The 16964-nt window shown below is 41.2% G+C and overlaps 1 protein-coding gene and 1 long non-coding RNA gene across 4 annotated transcripts in view; one reads left to right on the top strand and one right to left on the bottom strand.

Moving 5' to 3' along the window:
• Positions 1 to 8484: 8484 nt before the first annotated feature.
• LOC119263304 lies at positions 8485 to 9481 on the bottom strand. Its single transcript, XR_005130231.1, has 3 exons — positions 9376 to 9481; positions 8742 to 8824; positions 8485 to 8604 (listed from the first exon to the last, which is right to left on the bottom strand). It is a non-coding gene; the product is annotated as an uncharacterized LOC119263304 (long non-coding RNA).
• Positions 9482 to 14362: 4881 nt separating this feature from the next.
• The window catches only part of LOC108414367 (uracil nucleotide/cysteinyl leukotriene receptor-like), a 30076-nt gene continuing 27474 nt past the window's right edge, over positions 14363 to 16964 (top strand). For 2 of the 3 annotated variants that reach the window (XR_005130089.1, XM_017687212.2), the window contains exon 1: positions 16793 to 16920. The gene's annotated coding sequence lies outside the window, so the exon portion shown is untranslated. Of the gene's footprint in view, positions 14450 to 16792; positions 16921 to 16964 lie in introns of those variants that run through there. The other variant, XM_017687211.2, reaches the window with a different exon arrangement.

Genomic DNA, 16964 nt, shown 5'->3' with positions numbered 1-16964 from the left:
GTGGATCCACCCAACAGGGACAAGAAGCCTCGGTCCCTTTTATCTCCCATTTTCCCTCATCCCCTTCTACAAAGGACATCAAGGTAGGTACATACAACCTTACACAGATATTCCTATTGTTCCTATTAATCTCAGTGATGGGCATACACTGCACCATCACACCTATCTAACACGTGTCTTACAGGTAAAGGAGGTGGCCTGGCTGCTGTATTCCAGACCAATTTGAATGTCAAACAGTTGGACTTTCATGATGTGACTACTTTTTAATAATTTAGCTATGAAGGTTTTTTCGTCTGTGCCACATCTTTTGATGTTAATATACCGCCCTCCTAAATCTCCTGCTAATATCTTTCTATCCGAGTTGAATGAATCACTCACATTAGCTTCATCTATGTCACCTGCTTTAATATTCATGTCCACACCAGCTGTGCTCTCTGTACCGAACTCTGCAGTATTTTTTAATGTTTTGGACTGATTCAGCACGTTGATGTCCCAACACATATTCACAGTCACACACTTGACTTGCTCTGTGGCCATAGTTTAAATCTTTCAGTTTCTGGTTCTGTTGTTGGTTTCTCTAACCATAAGCTCATTGAGTGTGGTCTTGGTTTTTTTTTTTATTTTCTGGATAAAATGAATCTATCTGCATTTCCCTGAAGCAACCGGCACTTCTCTTTCTCAGGCCTCTGTTTCACTCTCACCTGATATTTGTCTCTCTGTTTCCTCTCATATGAACTCTTCCACTGTGTCTGAGATTACTTCCACATCCTCTACTTGTACATCTCAACTAGGTCCTGCTCCTACAACTACTCTCAGGTGTGCTTCCTCTGTTATTGCACATATGCACATAGCTCATATGTTTAATCTATGCTTTTCATTAGGCACTGTTTCTCCATATCTAAAAATAGCTGCTGTCACTCCTATTCTGAAGAAACCTGGGTTGCACCCATCCTAACTGTCCAACTACAGACCAATCTCCCTTTCTTAGCTAATGTCATGGAAATAGCTGTAGCCTCTCAGCTGCATGACTATCTATCCTCCAATAACATATATAAGCCTTTTCAGTCTGGCTTCCGCACCCTACACACTACGTGTACACAGTACCCTACAGTCATACCTTGCTGATAGGCATCAATGCATTTTTATGGGCTCCCACAAATCTGGTATTGCTTCTGTAGATCGAAATGTACCCCAAGGATGTGTCCTTGGACCTGTCCTCTTTATCATTTCCTACCCACTTGGTCAGATCATCCGCCACCATGGTTTTAACTTTCACAAATGTATATCAGCACTACTTCCTTCTCTTTCAGTTCTTGTGTCAGAGATATGAAAATTTGGTTGCAAAACAGCTGAAACTAAACACTGATAAAACAGAGATTCTGTTAGTTGGAGCTGAAGCCTCACTTCCCAGGTATTGAAAATTCAGTTGACATTGATGGTGTCGATATTAAGCCAGTCCAGTTTGTTAAGAACCCTGGCTGTCTTCTTGATTTATCTCTCACTTTTGAGTCTCATATTAAGCTTGTCACCAAAACTGCATTTTATCATCTGCATAACATTGCACAGTTACACCCTATGCTGACTGACACTGACGCTAAAATGTTGATTAATGCTTTCACCTTCTCTCACATCAATTACTGTAAGTCACTTTCCTATGGCCTTCCAGCTAAACTAATAAATCGTCTTCAGTACATCCAAAACTCAGCAGCCAGGGTTTTTACTTTCACACAGCTCATATTACTCCTGTTCTCCGACAGTTGCATTGGCTTCCGACTAGTTCTAGGATTAGGAAAAAAAAACTTTCTTCTTACCTTCAAGGCTTTACATGGCCTGCCTCCGACATACCTTTCTGCTCTCATTACATTATATTGTCCCTCTTGTGCTCTCTGATCTTCTAATTCTGGATTTCTCACAGTTCCCTCAATTAGACTTTCTACTATGGGTGGCAGATCTTTCAGTGCTGCTGCCCCAAAACTCTGGAATTTTCTACCTATGGATTTAGAATGGGATATCATGAAAGGTCCTGTGAGTGTAATGTGACGGTGTCCCAATAGTTTTTTCCATATAATGCATGGCTGTGACAGTAGTACTGGCCTCATGTTGAATGTTAACATATTAAATGATTGCAGTGGAGCACTAGTTACTTTGTTCTGCCTTGTACAGTCTCACAGCTTATCCAAACATCTGAAATGCATTAAAAACACAATACTTTAAAAGGCATAAAATGTCACTTGTGCAAAAGGTATTTCATATTTTATACTTTATTTTTCCAGTACAAACTCAGCAAATAAATAGTAGCTGTTCAATAAAATTTGCAGAATGAGGCAATATTTACACTTTTATAAACTTACATCATTCTATTAACATATAAACAAAACATACACTTTTGTAACCTTTGCCTACACCAGTGCATCAGGGTCACAATTAGTCAACAGAAAGAGCCAAATGTAAATGGTAATCAGTTTGCATCATTGCTCATAAACATTTCCAGACTAGGACTAGGTTCAGTTCAAATATAGGGTAAATGTATCTAATTTTACATGTTGTCCTTGCATAATGCTTTTGTACTGGAGCAAGTAGAAACTGGGAAAGCCCATAAAGTTATGCATTTTTTCAGTCATTCAGCTTAAAGTCAAATCACTTTGTTGCAGGTGCATCAGAGATGTGGTTGTAGGTGTAAGAAGTCTGATTGTATTGGATTTGTGTGCAAATAGCATACTAGCATATTAGCTATAGTTATATATAATGCATGAGACTGGAAACATGTGATATGTGATACTTGTTGCTAATACAAATGCATGTTTAGATGTTGTATTTCTCAAAACCACAGAACCACAAATAACACTGCAGGCCACAGTGTATATATACAGTGCCTTGCAAAAGTATTCGGCCCCCTTGAACTTCTCAACCTTTTGCCACATTTCAGGCTTCAAACATAAATATATGAAATTGTAATTGTTTGTGAAGAATCAACAACAAGTGGGACACAATCGTGAAGTGGAAAGAATTTTATTGGATATTTTAAACTTTTTTTAGAAATAAAAAACTGAAAAGTGGGGCGTGCAATATTATTCGGCCCCCTTGCGTTAATACTTTGTAGCGCCACCTTTTGCTGCGATTACAGCTGCAAGTCGCTTGGGGTACGTCTCTATCAGTTTTGCACATAGAGACTGAAATTTTTGCACATTCTTCCTTGCAAAACAGTTCAAGCTCAGTGAAGTTGGATGGAGAGCGTTTGTGAACAGCATTTTTCAGCTCTTTCCACAGATTCTCGATTGGATTCAGGTCTGGACTTTGACTTGGCCGTTCTCACACCTGGATACGTTTATTTGTGAACCATTCAATTGTAGATTTTGCTTTATGTTTTGGATCATTGTCTTGTTGGAAGATAAATCTCCATCCCAGTCTCAGCTCTTTTGCAGACTCCAACAGGTTTTCTTCCAGAATGGTCCTGTGTTTGGCTCCACCCATCTTCCCATCAATTTTAACCATTTTCCCTGTCCCTGCTGAAGAAAAGCAGGCCCAAACCATGATGCTGCCACCACCATGTTTGACAGTGGGGATGGTGTGTTCAGGGTGATGAGCTGTATTGCTTTTACGCCAAACATAACGTTTTGCATTGTGGCCAAAAAGTTCGATTTTGGTTTCATCTGACCAGAGCACCTTCTTCCACATGTTTGGTGTGTCTCCCAGGTGGCTTGTGGCAAACTTTAAACGAGATTTTTTATGGATATCTTGGAGAAATGGCTTTCTTCTTGCCACTCTTCCATAAAGGCCAGATTTGTGCAGTGTACGACTGATTGTTGTCCTTTGGACAAAGTCTCCCACCTCAGCTGTAGATCTCTGCAGTTCATCCAGAGTGATCATGGGCCTCTTGGTTGCGTCTCTGATCAGTCTTCTCCTTGTTTGAGCTGAAAGTTTAGAGGGACGGCCGGGTCTTGGTAGATTTGCAGTGGTCTGATACTCCTTCCATTTCAATATGATTGCTTGCACAGTGCTCCTTGAAATGTTTAAAGCTTGGGAAATCTTTTTGTATCCAAATCCAGCTTTAAACTTCTCCAAAACAGTATCTCGGACCTGCCTGGTGTGTTCCTTGGTCTTCATGATGCTCTCTGCGCTTTAAACAGAACTCTGAGACTCTCACATAGCAGGTGCATTTATACAGAGACTTAATTACACACAGGTGGATTCTATTTATCATCATCAGTCATTTAGGTCAACAGTGGATCATTCAGAGATCCTCACTGAACTTCTGGAGTGAGTTTGCTGCACTGAAAGTAAAGGGGCCGAATAATATTGCACGCCCCACTTTTCAGTTTTTTATTTCTAAAAAAAAGCTTAAAATATCCAATACATTTTGTTCCACTTCACGATCGTGTACCACTTGTTGTTGATTCTTCGCAAAAAAATTACAATTTCATATCTTTATGTTTGAAGCCTGAAATGTGGCAAAAGGTTGAAAAGCTCAAGGGGGCCAAATACTTTTGCAAGGCACTGTATATATATATATATATATATATATATATATATATATATATATATATATATATATATATACTGTGGCCTGCAGTGTTATTTGTGGTTCTATATAAATAAAAAAAAAAAAAAAAAAAAATATATATATATATATATATATATATATATATATATATATATATATTTATATATATATTTTTTACACCCTCTCCATGGATCACCACCTTATCGTGGTGGAGGGGTTTGCGTGCTTGAATGATCCTAGGAGCTATGTTGTCTGGAGCAAAAGCTCCTGGTAGGGTCTCCCATGGCAAACTGGTCCTAGGTGACAGGTCAGACAAAGTGTGATCCATAATAACCCCTATGAGAAGACAAGAAAAGGATTTGTGTACCCTGCCCGGAACAGGGTTACCGGGGCCCCACCCTGGAGCCAGGCCTGGGGGAGGGGCTCGCCAGCGAGCGTCTAGTGGCCGGGCATTTACTCATGGTGCCTGGCCGGGCCCAGCCCGAAGGAGTTACATGAGTCCCCCCTCCCATCGACCCACCACCAATGGGAGGGGCAGTAGTAGGGGTTCGGTGCTTTGTGGATCGGGCAGTGTCCGAAGGCGTGGGCCTTGGCGTTCTGATCCTCGGTTGCTGAAACTGGCTTTTGGAACTTGGAATGTTACCTCACTGGCGGGGAAGGAGCCTGAGTTGGTGCGCGAGGTTGAGAGATACTGGCTAGATATAGTCGGGCTCACCTTAACACACAGCTTGGGCTCCGGGTCCAATCTCCTTGGGAGGGGCTGGACTTTTCTGGAGTTGCCCATGGTGAGAGGCGGTGGGCAGGTGTGGGCTTTCTCATAGCCCCTCGACCTGGTGGTGAGTTGGTTCAGGTGGTGGGGGAAGATGCCGGTAAGACCAGGCAAGCCCAAATGTATAGTGAGGGTTTGCTGGGAACGTCTGGCAAAAGAACCTGTCAGATTGATCTTCAACTCACACCTCCGTCAGAACTTTGACCAGATATCGGGGAAGGTGGGGGACATAGACTCAGAATGGGCCATGTTCCGTTCCTCCATTGTTGAAGCGGCTGACTGTAGCTGTGGCCGTAAGGTAGTTGGTCCCTGTCAGGGCGGTAATCCTCGAACCCGGTGGTGGACACCCCAGGTGAGAGATGCCGTCAAGCTGAAGAAGGAGTCCTACCGGGTTCCCAGTCCTACATGGTTGGCCTGTGGGACACCAGAGGCAGCTGGCAGGTATCGACAGGCCAAGCGATCTGCGGCTTCAGTTGTCACCAAGGCAAAAACCTGTGTATGGGACGAGTTTGGTGAGGCCTTGGAAAGTGACTTTAAGTCTTCTCCGAAAAGATTCTGGCAAACCGTCGGGCAACTCAGAAGGGGAAAGCAGTGTGCCACTAGCACTGTATATAGTGGAGAAGTGTGCTGTTGACTTCGACTGAAGACATCATTGGGCGGTGGAAGGAATACTTTGAGGACCTTCTCAATCCCACCGACACATTCTCCTGTGAGGAGGCAGAGTCTGGGGACATGGGAATATGCTTGTCCATTACTGAGGCTGAAGTCGCTAAGGTAGTTAAGAAGCTCCTTGGTGGCAAGGCTCCAGGGGTGGATGAGATCCGCCCTGAGTTCCTCAAGGCTCTGGATGTTGTGGGGCTGTCTTGGCTGACACGCCTTTTCAACATTGCGTGGACATCGGGGGCGGTGCCACTGGATTGGCAGACTGGGGTGGTGGTGCCTCTTTTTAAAAAAGGGGACCAGAGGGTGTGTTCCAACTACAGGGGAATCACACTCCTCAGCCTCCCTGGTAAGGTCTATGCAGGGGTACTGGAGAAGAGAGTCCGGCTTATAGTTGAACTTCGGATCCAGGAGGAGCAGTGCGGGTTCCGTCCTGGTCGTGGAACACTGGACCAACTCTCCAGGATACTGGAGGGTTCATGGGAGTTTGCCCAACCAGTCCACATGTGCTTTGTGGATCTGGAGAAGGCATTCGACTGTGTTCCCCGGGGTATTCTGTGGGAGGTGCTTCGGGAGTATGGGGTACATGGCTCTTTGCTACGAGCCATTCAGGCCCTGTACAAACAAAGCAGGAGTTTGGTTCGCATGGCCGGCAGTAAGTCAGACTCGTTCCCAGTGAGAGTTGGACTCCGTCAGGGCTGCCCTTTGTCACCGATTCTATTCATAATTTTTATGGATAGAATTTCTAGGCGCAGTCAGGGGATGGAGGGTGTCTGGTTTGGTGACCTCAGGGTCACATTGCTGCCGTTTGCAGATGATGTGTTCCTATTGGGGACATCAGGCCGCGAACTTCAGCTTTCGCTGGATCGGTTTGCAGCCGAGTGTGAAGCGGCCGGGATGAGAATCAGTACCTCCAAATCCGAGACCATGGTTCTCAGGAAAAGGGTGGAGAGCCCTCTCTGGGTCGGGGATAGGCTCTTGCCTCAAGTGGAGGAGTTCAAGTATCTCGGGGTTCAAGTATCCAGGGAGCGGGAGACTGACAGGCGGATTGGTGCTGGGTCAGCAGTGATGCGGGCTCTATACCGGTCTGTTGTGGTAAAGAAAGAGCTGAGCCATAAGGCAATCTACGTTCCCACCCTCACCTATGGTCATGAGCTTTGGGTAATGACCGAAAGAATAAGATCGCGAATACAAGCGGCTGAAATGAGTTTCCTCCGCAGGGTGTCTGGACTCTCCCTTACAGATAGTGTGAGAAGTTCGGTCATCCAGGAGGGACTCGGAGTAGAGCCGTTGCTTCTTCACAACGAGAGGAGTCAGCTGAGGTGGTTCGGGCATCTGGTTAGGATGCCTCCTGGACGCCTCCCTCGGGAGGTGTCACAGGCAAGTCCACCTGGGAGCAGACCCCAGGGAAGACCCAGGACACGCTGGCGTGACTATATCGCCCAGCTGGCCTGGGAGCGCCTCGGAATCCCCCTTGGAGAGCTAGTGGAAGTGGCTGGGGAAAGGGAGGTCTGGGCCTCATTGCTTAGGATGCTGCCCCCGCGACCCGAACCCCGGAGAAGCGGAAGATAATGGATGGATGGATGGATGGATGGATGGATGGATGGATGGATGGATGGCTATATTTTACACGGGTGTGGAAGGATTGGGCAGTAAGTCGATAAGAAAGCAATCAATGATAACAGGCCTTGCATTACTGTCATTTTAGAATGAGTTAAGTAGTCATGTTGAAAAATGCAATAAAGCAAACAATGATAAATACATTTTTAACAAACTGTCTAATAAATAATTTCTTATTCATAAAAATAATCATAAATCATTCTTCCATCAAGCTATACAGATTGTTAACAGTAGGCTATGGTTGCATTGATTGCCATTTTTGCATTGATGTCAAAAATGGTTCCATTAACTGCCCAATAGTTTTGAATAATTTGGTGTATTAATTCAGGACATTTTATATTACAGTTATTCTGACTGTAATATTTTTAAGCTCCTTCTCAATTCAGTTCTCGTTCAGAATCTTTAGTTTGCTGCTGGAATTATATTATTGTGGGTGTATTCAACAGGAGTGAGAACAGAAACTTTAACCTGAACTAAAGAGCAACTAAAGACTTGTGATATGTCAAATATTATGGTATGACATTGTGATTTATTGAAAAAGAGCAGAACAGTGGAGTATATATTAAGAAAAAGTTCTTTTTATGTGTACAGATTTAATTTTATTTTAAAACATTCAAAATAGGCTTTGTTTTTACACATTTATTCTGTCTGCTAACCCTGTAAAACCCAAAAATAGAACAAAGAGCAAAAAAAATAAAAATCATGCAGAAATTGAAGGGTTACCTATTTTATTTATGTTTTACATTGTAAAACTACAACACAGACATAACAAGCTGAAAATCTAAGTTGGTGCATGCATTCAAGAATAATTTAGTAATTACATGTTCTAGACATTCTAATAATTGCAAAATAATAATAATAATAATAATAATAATAATAATAATTCAGGGATTTTACTTACTTGAGTGTTGAGATATTCCACTTCAGTGAAAGAGGGAGATGTGCATCCAGGAAAGTTGTATGACTTCATGGCCTGATGGTCAGACCTGCACATTTACCATCCAATGGCATTGCAAGGCTGAACAATAAGACCTAATGACTATGTAAATATGGTCTTACAAGAAAAAAAACAAAAAAACATTTGCAGGTTTGTTTTTGGTACAGCTAAAAGTGATGTAATTTTGCAACAGTGGGCCTTACAGGGTTAAATCAGTTAACCATGATAAGTAAATGTAATGTTAGGAATCTTACCCAGTGCCTCATATTTGTATATCAGGGAATTTCTGGTTCTCGTCTAACCCATTCTCCCAGATTGCGTGACTTGACAGAACTGACTTCATTGACAGAAGCATTGAGTTTGCAATAATGGCACCATCACAGGGATTTAAAACAAAATTACAATTTAGTAAACCATTTGTCAAACAACAGGCATAACAGTCATTAAAAACATTCACAAGGAAAGAATAAAATACTGACACTTCGTCCTCCATTTGTCAATCGAATACTAATATTATACTCGAGTGACTTTTTTCTCTCACCCCTACTAACCCATCTGTTTCTGCATAGTTTATTAGCCCCCCTCTACATCATCCATCAGTGGAAAGAAATACTATGGAGCTACCACTGTCCATAACTGTAAAAGACACAACAGCATTGTTATCACTTTTTAACTCCTCAGCCTTAATACTGGGATTGGAATAGCCTGCCAAACGAAAATATGTAGCTTGCAGTGGTCAGAAACTGACCACAGATGAAGTGTTAGGGAAAGACTAATTCAGTTTACTGTAAAACGGATCTGTGTACCAACGTGGCACACTTGTATCTGTGCAGCACCCACAACCATGCTACCTTGCTAAGAATGGACAGCACCCAAGTAATATCTTACCAGTGGTGGTCCTATGGTGGTCTCTTTCCATCAGTGTAGATGTGAGTTGATAAACTGTGAAGCAACAGATGGGCTACAGTCTGTAATTGTAAACCTATGAAGTGCATGTATGGTAGGTGTACCTGATAAACTGTATGTAGGATCTGAAATTCCGTGGTGTGTTAGTGTTCCGGTTTTCTTGTGGTGACGGGGCTTCATTTCTCTTTAGCAGCAAAGCTACAGTTTCACTCTAAAAAATTAACGTCATGTCTTCCTGTAGAACATCAAATTTAAATTAGACTGGCTTTATGTACATATGTAATCAGAAAAGTAACATATTCTTTGGTTCTCTAAAGCAGTGACTTTTAATGTGTGCTTCATCTTTAGCTTTAGCTTTTGGACATGCAATTGCCAGTGGTAAACATATTTATACTTTGTCAATAATACATATGGATATAAAAAAACTGAGCGATCTGAAAATTGAGTTTACTGCTCTTCCACATGATTGTGGTAACATTTTATAGGTGATACCTGGTCTTTTTGTGTACAATGACAAATGCAAGAAGAATGTCATATTCTTAACTCTGAAGGCCAGGCTGTAACAGAAAATCCCCAGACCAGCCATTAGAGCAGACAATGGACAGCATTTAAACCAGAAAATTGCAGATTTGTTTTCTTCAAAAGCTCAAATATGGTGGGGCAATGGCTTCAGGGACGAGCATACGCCAAAATAACAAACAAAAGAACTAATTATAGGAGAAACACAACAAAAGGTCATAAAAAAATTGCCAATCATCCCCTACTTTCCCCAAGTTCTCAAAGTCCACTAAATGTCACAAACTTAACAAAGGAAAGAAACAAAGCAGAGTGGAGTGAAGAGTGCCAGGTTGGTCTGGTCAGGTGTTCTTCCTGGTCGTCATAGAAGACAGAGCCTTGAACTTGTTCCAGGTGGTGGCTTAGTGACCTCTTGTATATGGTCAGGAGCCTCCGTGTTGTAACAGCACTGTCTGTTGTAGTGGAAAGTTAAAGTTTGTTACATTTATTATAGACCCAGTTAAGAAGACTGACCCTTATGTGAGCTCAAGCAGAAGTCAAGAGAATGAACACACCAGTCAATGTACTCTCTCTCTCTCTCTCTCTCTCTCTCTCTCTGACCTCTTAGTTACTTACAAACACAGAGATATAAATACAGCAGCTGTCATGCCACTCTCACACACGCAATCCCCTGGTCTCAGGTCCTGCCTGAGGTGAGGACGCAATTAATCTTGTACTTTTATAACAACTTCCCTTTGAACGGGGGGTGTGAAGATAGTTCAAGAACAGTTTGTTCTACATAAGTATATCTAAGATGTTTTCAAAAATGTCCCCTTCCTATTTTTGTCCTTTGAGGTCTTCTCTTGCTGGCAGATTAACACTCTAGACGTGACATGTTTCAACCAAATTTCAAATGTCAGATGATTATGAGTAATGATTCTAATGTTAGATATAGAAATGTTACACTGTAAAAAGTGGCTCATGAGATCTACCTAAAAAATTACTTCAGGTCTTAACAAACAATTGAACTAGTTTTGTTGAACTTTAAAAAACTACATTGACTGAAAGAGTCCTTTATTCAAAGTATTTCTTTAGGTTGAATGAAACTAGTTCATTTACTTTTTACCAGATGAAGTCATTTTTAGGTAGATCTGATGAGCCACTTTTTACAGTGTAGACAAAGATGGATATTTATCCATTACATCTGTCAAAGTCCAGAATCAGAAGCTGTTTTCATTGTTACTTTCAATCTTGTCCCCCTCACTCCACTTTTCAATGCCTGTAGACATACTGACAAGTACAGACAGATGTAAATGAATTATATGTAAACAGGTGGTATGTATTATTTTCAGTAAATATTTATGTCATAATATATTTGTTATGCCATCAATATGAGTCAAATTAGTCAGGTGTGCATTCTAATATGCAACTGCCAAAATATTTGAAAGACCACATCAATACACTGTTTTAGTCTTTTCACCTTTGTTGGTCAAGGCACTTCGGAAGAAACAACAGACCATAGACCTACTTCACAGCCACCCCATCTCTGGTCTTATATGTATCATATATGTTTATACTACAGACAAATCCCAAAACCAGCTGCAGGTATCCACAGATGGCCCATCTGGTGACCCTAAGAGCAAAGACTCAACTGCAATCTGATGATAGACATGGAAAGTGAGGAAAATGAAGATGAGGAGGAAAGGAATGTAAGACAGCACGTAAAGAGGGATAAGAAATAAGAAGGATTCTGGTAGGATAATAGGAAATAAGAAGGATTCGTGTTCCCTACAGACCATGGTAACATCTCTTGATTATAACCAGTGTTGTCTGTTGGGGCAATGCCAACAGAGGCTAATACAAACCCCAAACAGGATGCTAAGAAGAAGTCCAAGTTAAAATTCCTAGGAACCAGCTAGCTGCTCTGATACAAGCCGTTCGCACAGGTACCAAGACAGGCAAGAAGACTTTCCAGGTCGTAGTCTAGGAAGATGAAGTGGATTCAGATAGTACTATTAAACAACACAAAGAGACCAAGAGGTTTGAAATTGCTCTGTCTAAAACATCATCAAATTCAGAATCAGCCCTTCAGGAATCTCTTGGATGGACTTGAAGAAATAAGAAAGGGGTACAAGACCATTGGCAGCCTTGAACAGACTATCAAACAACCAGAGACCACCATTTGTGAAAAGTCTTCTGAGGACATGCACTCTTCTGAATATTCAAAACCTCGTGGCAGTCAGGGTGGAGAGGCTTTTGACTACAGAATTCCTGAAATCTTTGGTTTCCAAACCCTCCCTTTCCAGTAAGGGGCCTATCCTTTGGAAGAAGCCCAAACTGCAACTGCTTCCTAGGCCTGCTGGGATTCCTGCAGCAGGCATCTCCATCACAGCGGATTCTACCTCGAAGGTCTCTCACTAGATCTGACTCACTTCAATTACTGAGACTAGGGGTCTCTCCTTGTCCTCTTCCTCACAGCAATCCCAGTGACTACAACCAGATCCATAACCTTCTTCTGGTTTAGGGGGACTGACTGTGGGATCTTTTAACACTGCTAATATGGTGTATGATGTACTGGTCTGGTGTTTCGTGGGTGATTTTAGGAGATGGCACATGTTCACTGATGAACTTTGGGTTGAGGCAGTCAAGGAAATCTACTCACGGTCTTAATCAGATGTTCACTTTGTCTCATAGTAGCTGAGGCCAGTTTGGCTTCACCTACTAGTCAGATTCTAGTGCCTGTGTCTGCTAAGACTACCTCAGACAGATAGAGGCAGCAAAACAGCTCACAGGACTCATACAGGCAATTCTGCCAGGTGGTTTTGTCACAGGACCACTGGTCCAGTCAGAAAGGAAACACATACTTAGGGATGCTTACTGAGAACATGTAAATCATAGTATGAATGTCATAGAATAGGATGATTTACGAGGCTTGAGTTACCACGAAAGAGGAACGAAGGGAAATTGAATAAACTGTCCTTTGTGTGAATGGCTCAAAGCCAGCATGGCTCTTTTGTAATCTCTTTAGCTATGCTTTAGTTAGCTATGACTGAAGGCATGTGACTGATATAAACCACAGAATACTTCTGCTTCCATTCACTCTGCTTGTGGCTTTGGTGCTCTGTAGATGACTAGGACAAAATATATAACTGAAAAACAATTATCATCTCCTGAGTTGCATTCTGACCTTTATTTGGTCCTCTACCATCCCTATGCTTGGGTTACATGCTATCTAATCCACTAACATGAACTACAACACACTTTTTACACTTCAGTTTTACAGTTACAGATCCTTCCCATTTCTCAACATGATATATTCAATATTTAGACTTGTATAATTTTAAACAGGTAGCGCAGCGCATCGCAAACATGTAGGTTAATATCAGAGGCTAGTGGGTTGAGTGGCATGCCTTCGGCGCATCAGCTTTTTGGGACAAAATACCCATTTAATAAGCAAATTAGTTGGCTTTTGTATGAGGGCATTTGGAGCACATAAGGTCATAGTTATCCCACTGCACAGAGGACTTAATAGGTCATGAATGAATTTATAGCCTAAGCATAAAATACTATCCACATCATGTAAAATTATTCCTTGAAGGAAGTCATGGGAGGCATATACATAAATAAAAATATTGGGAGTTTGGAGGTAAGTCATAAGCTAGTGGGCTATACCGAATGGAAAAAAAGAAAGAAAAAATAAAACTCTTGTTAAACCTTTGGTGCTGGATTGTGGTGAAATCCAGTTTGTCTGTGCACTTTTAACATCCAGAGTACAACTGTTAACACAAGCAAAACAAGCTGTTGTTAGTTAATGTATTTTCGTTGCAAAAGAATGTTTATGTTGATCATATGTAATATGTTCTCTGTACACATGTTTTGGGGGACTATTCAGGCATGCTTACTTGCATAACATTTATGAATTATAGACAGACTTGATGTTATATTATAATGTTGATAAATACACCATCTCCCCCTACTTTGAGCTCCTCTTTCAAGCACTGGATTGCTTTCAAAATGTGTTTGCACCTTAATAAGTCTACATTATCACTTAAAATCTCTGAGATGTTCTTATTATGAAATCACAAGGCCCCACCAGACTAACTGTACGCTACAGATGCAGCAGGTTAAAAAACCCTGGTGTGTTCCTTTACTCTTATTTTCCCCTACCTTCAACGGTTAAGCATTCACTGATAGTCCTGAACAAAACACTGAAAATGTACGTGTGTGTGTGTCCTTAATTCATTACTTAATGTGTTTTCTCTTTTTCATTATCTATTATAATTTAACTGTTGATTCTATGATGAAAACCAAACCAAGGCAAACACAGGGCTTAAATACACAAAGGCTAGCAAGGGATCACAAGACACAGGTGGGGACAATCAGGGGCGGAGTAACCAAACAAGGGACCGGACTGGCCTCAAAACAAAAAGCACATGGACTAGACCAAACATGAACACATGGACAGGACTGGGAAGGAAACACCATGAGCATATGAACAGGACTGGGATGGGCCAATCGGGTGGGGCCAATCATAACAGCATGCCTTTCCACAACAGATAAGGTAAAAGAAAGCTAAAGATCAGAAACTTTAAGGCATTGCTATGGTGTGTGATGCTACAACTAAGCCTAGAAATTTCAGAGGTCATAACAGTAGCTTATTTAATTCAACTAACCCCTTAACATTCCAGGCTTGTTACACACAAAGGCTTACTATTCAATAGCTACAGGGACTTTAATGCAAACTAATGGAGCTATTATTAGGTTATAGAAGTGTATAATAATATTTTGGGCTTGTCGACAGCTTGTTATTATTCTATAAAGAAGTAAATTAAATTTTGCATCTTGAACAAATACATAGTATCGGTGGCTCATAAGCAATATACTCTTCTGGATTTTGTTGGGTGAAAATGAAGATAAGAAATAAACTCTCCACAGCAAAGTGTGGGTCCTCCAGATCCACCAAGCAAATGCTCTTTTCTACTATGCAAATTTCAAGGCAGAATTTCTTAACTCTTGATATGTGAGGGCTTTTTAGGAATTTCTAAATGACTTTGATGCTCTAATGAACCCTGACTGGTAGAGATAAAACTGCACCCCTGTGAGATTTGTAGTAGTACATTAGTGCCAAGCTAACGGTGGTGCACATTTTTTCTGGTTCTAGTCTAAACATGAACATTTGAAAAGCTGTAAAAGCCCATAACAGGTAGTAACATATCGTTGCTGTCAGAACAAATACCTTGTAACTCAATTGTTCTCGTTTTTTAATTTTTGACATCATTTATAAATGCCTGTTGGCCTTTGCATTGTGTGTTAATTTCTTGATGAATGGACTGAAAGATATGGACCAAAATGACTTGGAAAAAAGTCTGGTTCCATTGACTTACTTTAAAAGTAAAGTCTTTTTCTTCTCCTAAAATGGAAATGTTACCATTTGGAGATATAAGGTTTTGCTCTGACCGCAGCAACATAGTTCATCTTGCATGTAGTCTTTCAGTAAAGAGACCTGCTGCTGACTCAAACCTAGACTGAATCCAAAACTACACACTAACTATACACACGTTCTGATGAATGAATGGCTAATGCTTGTTTACTATTTTTGGCATACAATTTAGATTGAAAGTGTAACGTTTTGGATGCAGTCCTAGTCAGACTTGTGATGACAGTCAGTGATGTCTCTAGGACTTGCAGAAGACATTTGAAACAGTTTTTGAGGCATATTTGCATTAAACTTCCTTGTAGCACTAACAACAGAGCAGGAAAGAGCTGTGGGCAAGACTGTGTAGGTGTGAGAATGAAAAAAAAAAACATTTGCATGTTTGTCATCTGTCATCTGGTTGTTTCCCCTTTTTCAGATTCTTAAAAGCAATACTAAAGTTTGTGATGCTACAGTTAGATGTAGAGTTCGCTGTGTAATTGTGGTCAGAACATTTTTCTCAGAGAGTTTCCTTCTGCATAAATCTACCTATGTTAAGCAGTAAATGTAATTATACTGCACATTTCCAGGTACTAACATTGTGTGAGTGCTTGTGTGACTAAATTTATAAGTACTAGAGACAGCACCAATGCATCAAAGTGTTTGAGCAATTACAGTAAAGTGCACAGCATTTTAGATGACCATTTTAGAAGAATAATATTGGTTCAATAGGCTAGTAATATTGGTGCTGGTCAATTCTCAAGGTTCTCAATTGATTACAATTAAAACTAAGCAGTGTTGCTCTGGTTTATTGTTATCAAACTTGATAATTCTTTGTGGGGCAGTCGTGGGCTGGAGGTTAGGGAACTGGCCCTGTGCCCGGAAGGTTGCCGGTTCAATCCCCAGTGCTGACAGTCCATGACTGAGGTGTCCTTGAGCACCCCAATTGCACCGTGGATTGGGCTGCCCACGCAAGTGTGCTCGCTGCCCCTTAGTGTGTGTGTATTCACTAGTGTGTATGTGGTGTTTCACTTCACGGATGGGTTAGATGCGGAGGTGGAATTTCCCCATTTGTGGGATGAAAAAGTATCACTTAACTTAATACAGTAAATAAACAGCAATGTTCTTAAAAACAATTTTAAGATTAGATTTTTTTTATACCGATAGGATCAGTACTTATATGTTATACTTGGATGCTTTTACAAGAAGATCACCAGATGAGTCTGACATTAGATAGTGTTTAGATTAGAGTAGATTAAGTGACCATTATTAGTGCCACAACAGGGAAATTTCACCTCATACATCACATACACACATTTGCCTGGGGCGGTAGGCAGCCCTATTCACAGCGCCAAGGGAGCAGTTGGGTGTTCCCAACTGCTGTTGGCTCTGGGGATTGAACCAGTGACCTTCCAGTCACAGGGCCAGTTCCCTAACCTTCAGACCATGACTACCCCAGCACTTCATGTGAAGCAGATCTGAGCAACCAAAGAGGAAGAGGCTACAATATGTATTATATGTAGGAGGAGTCTTTTGAAATGACAAATAGGGAAAGATTAAACACACCAGCACCATTCTAAAACATACTTACCACTAAAAGAGGACTGCTGAAAATACTGGTAAGTGCCATTTTACTGAAATACAGTCTCACAGAATGTATATA

The sequence above is a fragment of the Pygocentrus nattereri genome, chromosome 1 (genome assembly GCF_015220715.1).
Source record: "Pygocentrus nattereri isolate fPygNat1 chromosome 1, fPygNat1.pri, whole genome shotgun sequence".
NCBI classification, from domain to species: Eukaryota; Metazoa; Chordata; class Actinopteri; order Characiformes; family Serrasalmidae; genus Pygocentrus; species Pygocentrus nattereri.
The sequence above is the reverse complement of the archived record's forward strand: the minus strand, read 5'-3'. Positions and strand labels throughout refer to the sequence as shown.